Here is a 4,541-nt window from a genome sequence, read left to right on the forward strand (position 1 = left end):
TACCCTGACCACCTAGATCTAGTAGACATAAACCTTTAAGGCTAGAGTGAGTCAAGCCCAGGAAAGAAGAATCTGTGCTATGTAAGGGGTGCCTTCCCACTAAATTCCTTGATATAAAAGAAACATTCCTTAAATTCCTTATCTAGAGGGTGTTTGCCTAGCCCGAGACCACCTCCTTCCATCCAAGTAGTGGTGAAACAGCTTTTAAAGGGAAACCTTCTCCCCTGCCCAGTGCTACCCTTTCAAGAAGCATGAGAAGAAATCTATGAACTGATTCAAAGTGAAGTAAGCAGAGTCCAGGAAGACAATCTATACAATGACTACAGCAACATAAAAGGCAAAAAATAATAACAAAACACTGGAAACTGGAAGCGGTGCAATTATAAGGACCACAAAGAAAGGAACCTGCCTCCCTTCTGTGGAGGGGTGAGGAGCTGCTCTGGTCTGTGCCTGCCTCAGCTGACTCCGTGGTAGTTTAGGACCAATAATGGAATGAAATGAGGCACTTGTTGGTCATTTCCCAGTTAACCAAAGGAGACTTGCTTAGCCATAGCAGAAAGCCATTAAACAACGATGTTCAGTGAGGGCAGCAGACGCAGCTTTATTGGGTTCATCAAGATGCCGTTCCAGGGTCAGATGCCTGAGAAATAGGGCCCGAAACCTTTTGTACTCGGACAAACAAACAGAAAGCCAATTCAAGGACCTGAGCCCGTCCCGCTAGCCAGTCAGGCCTCAAGAAAACACTTGATTGGCTGAAGGATTTGACTTCATTCTTTTCTAGCCTTACTCAATGTGAGGAAGGGCTTTTGGAAACATGCAGCCTACGTGGCAGGATCCTAGGAAATATTGTTCCTGTGACGGCGTTTGGCTAGATGGCCTCTGGGGTGCTTTCCAGTGCTAGAGACAAGCCTGGAAACTATGAAACAAGAACTCTGAATCTGTTTGGAAGACCCAAGTGCAAAAGAGGTACATTGGAAATGTGGCCCACGCCAAGGATGGGTGGATCAGAAAGACTCCTCTTTCTGAGTTCAAATCTGGCCTCAGTTACTAGATGTGTTTCCCTGGGCAAGTCACTTAACCTTGTTTGCCTCAGTCTCCTCATCTGTAAAATGAGCTGGAGAAGGAAATGGCAAACCACTCCAGTATCTCTACCAAGAAAACCTCAAAAGGGATCATGGAGAGTCAGCCATGTTGAAACAACCGAATGGCAGCAAGTACAGATTTCCATAAACAAAGGAAAGCGAGAATGTGGGTAGTGAAGGCGTCTAGGTGCAAAGTACTAAGGCAAAAATGGAGGAGAGAGCGAGATTACTTTCAGCGGAGAATCACAATAATGAAGACAGATACCTGTATCGTATGTAAGAACACAGCTGGAAAGGTCCTTGGAGGCTGTTTAGTACAACCCTTCCATTTTACATATGAGGAAACTAAGGCCCAGAGAGGTGAAATTATTTGTCCAAGGCCACCTTGATAATGCCAGAGGCAGGATTTAAACCCAGGTCTTTGGACTCTAGAGCCAGTGCAATTTTAGGCCAAGATTTTACCAAGCAGAGAAAGGGAAAGTGGGGTAGGGGTAGAGTCCATTCCAGCCATGGAGACAATGAGCACCTAAATTTGGCTGGACAGCAGGTTGAAGCCAGATTTTGGAGAGCCTTGAATGGCAGGCTGAGAAGTTTGGATTTTACCCTCTTGGCCATAGGAAGCTACTGAAGATTTTTTAGCAGAAGAGGAACCACAATCAGAGTGACCTAGGAGGAAGGCTGCTTGGAGAGTGACTTGAAGAAAGCTGCTAAATGGCAAGAGAATGGAGGAAGGAGACCAGAGAGGAGGCTATAAATAAAGCAGGTGAGAGGCTCCCAGAGCCTGATCCACCAAGCGGTGGGTCACTGATGGAAGAGGAGGGGATGAGCAGAAAGAGGGTGAGGAAGCAGAATTGCCCAAGTCTTTTGATAGGAAAGGGGGGAGTAGGGGAGAGGGAGGGAGATGTCATTGAGGGAGAGGAGTAAGAAGGTGACAGGGAGAGAATCTGGGCTCTGGAATTCTGAAAGCCGCCCCTCCCTCCATGCATGCAGTGCTAGCCTAGCCTGTGCCAGCGGAAAGCATGCGGTAAGTATGCACCGCATTACATATGTATATTGGAGAGTAAATAACCCCAAAAAGTGCCTGTAAATAGACTCCGAGTTTATCCTTTATTAATGAGGCGCCAGGCGCCTGCTGTGTCAGAGCAGCGAGACTTTTGTAATATCAAAACCTAAATTACACATCCCAGGAATGCAGGAATCGCTCCCAGCCTCTGCCTGTCCAAGCCTTCAGTCCTTTCTCTAGGCGGAGGCCAGGCTCTGAGGGGCTTAAAGGCCGGGGTGTCCTTCCCCCTCCCGCAGAAGCTTCGGTAGGTGATGGGGATGGGGCTACCATCTTCCTAAAGCTGCCAGGCTGTGGCACAGCTCATCCCCGTCCATCGTGGCCCATTAAAATGGGTTTGGAATATGGGGGAGAAGCAAAATCCTCATTCGAGGGGGCTTTGAGATCCTGAGCACCAAAGGCCAGGACTGGATTCTCTGCAACAGCTTTTGGGCTTTTCCTTGACAGACTCTGGGATGGCTTGAGGCTCCCTCCTGCTTAGGTTGGGGACTCCTGGAAGGGGTCCGTCACTCCGGGGGGCCAGATCCTGCAGCTCCAGGGCTGGTTTGAGCTCCCACAGTGGCTCTCCATCTCTCTAGGCCTCTTCACCGCATTCTGAACTTGAGGCCAGGCTGGGTCTAAGATGCCTTTCCTCACTGGGACCATCCCCTGGGGGGAGGAGCCGGCCTTTCCTGCCAGATCCCCAGCTTTTCTTGCCCTCCTCCCACACCAGAGCCTTCGGCAGGCTCTGGAAGGTAGCCCAGGCCAGGGGCATCATCAGCCCAAGCTGTGAGTCTTGGGAATCTGACTCGGCCCGTAGCATCCTTTCCAGGAATGAGGAGCCTGGCTCCTTTCCCGGTGCCGACTCCTGGATTGTAAGGCCCGGGCCCGGGACGCTGGACCCTTCAGAAAGGCTCCGCCATGGGTGCGGGACTCCAGGCCGGGCCGGGCTGCATCCTGGCCACGATTTACAGCCTGGCCTGGACAGGCAGCTCCCAGCGGCCCTGGCTTCGTGTTGAGTCTGTCCCATTATATGGACAGTTGAGTTTAATAGTCACTGTGTGCTCGGAGCCCCTGGTACAGAGCTGCGCGGCACGGCACGGCCCAACACCCCCTCCGTTCTTGCCACCACCCGCCCGATCCCCAGCCACCCAGCCCATCCACACAGTAAATTAAAAATATGAATCACGTCTCCCCGCTGCCTCCCCAAACGCTCGTCTTGTCAGCCTCTGTGTTCTCTTCATTTGTATTACCTTAATTTAATGTTAATTATGGTCTTCATTTACAAGGAACAAGCAACCCGAGCCAACTCCCCTCCCGCCAGGGACCCTCCCTAGCTCCTGCCCACCCCCCAGCCCCCACCTCTCCCCTCTCCTGCCAGGTGCCCGGCCCACCTCCAGCCCCCATTCCCAAAGGAACCAAGCCTGGAGGAGCGGCGTGAAGGGGAGACACTGAGAGAGGGAAGGGAAACGGTTTGGAGTTTGGGGGGCCTGGGCAAGGGAGGCCAGGAGGTTCGGTCCCAAAGTTTCCCTATGAAGAGTGAGTCAGTGACATAAGGAGGCCATGGCCTCACTCAGAGGCGCCAGCTCATTCCCAGCCACTTCCGCCCTCTCCGCTCCAAAATGGAGCCTCCACCAAAAGGACTTTGAAGGCCATCATGAGGGCTGTCTTTCGGCGAGTTGGCTCTTCCCCTTTACCCAGGGATCCCTCTGCTCTCTGAGAAGGCACTTTCTTGGTGTCCTGCCTAAACTCTTCCTGCTCTAGGACATTCCAGCGGCTGCTGAGCCCACAGAAAGGACCCCAGTGACTGCCACTTGCCTCCTGGGCAGGGCTGGGAGGACAGGACCCAAAGGCTACTTTCTCTCCCCCAGCACACATCCCCTTGACCTCCACACTACTATGGGACTAGACACAATGCTTGGCCCACTCCCTTCACAACAGCCTCCAGGGGTGACCCTTGAAGGGGGAGGGGGTGGCCTCTGGTCCCAGACTTAGCCCCTGCCCCACCTCCTCCCCCGAACTCTCAGAAACCAAAAGGCCCTTTCCAGGCGCTCAGAGAGCTTTAAAACCCTGATGTGTGGCGGCCTCCGAGAACATGATTGTCCCACTTTGCCTTAGGGAAACACACCCACACCCAGTGACCGACTTAGACTAGGAGCTGGCTCAGTGAATGCTGATCACACAAGTCTGGGTCACCTGCACTCACAGGGACATTAATGACAGACGCCTCCATCTCCCCACCTGTGTGTGTGTGGGGGGGGGGGGGGCGGGTGAATGGGAGAGACAGATAGAAACAGAGACAGAGCCAGAGAGCCGGGACCAGAGAGGCAGAGGGGGAGAGAGGAAAAGAAGAGGAGAGGAGAGAGCAAGGAGAGAAAGAGACACAGAGAGAGAGAGAGAGAGAGAGAGAGAGAGAGAGA

Source organism: Gracilinanus agilis, chromosome 2, assembly GCF_016433145.1.
Source record: "Gracilinanus agilis isolate LMUSP501 chromosome 2, AgileGrace, whole genome shotgun sequence".
Taxonomy (NCBI): domain Eukaryota; kingdom Metazoa; phylum Chordata; class Mammalia; order Didelphimorphia; family Didelphidae; genus Gracilinanus; species Gracilinanus agilis.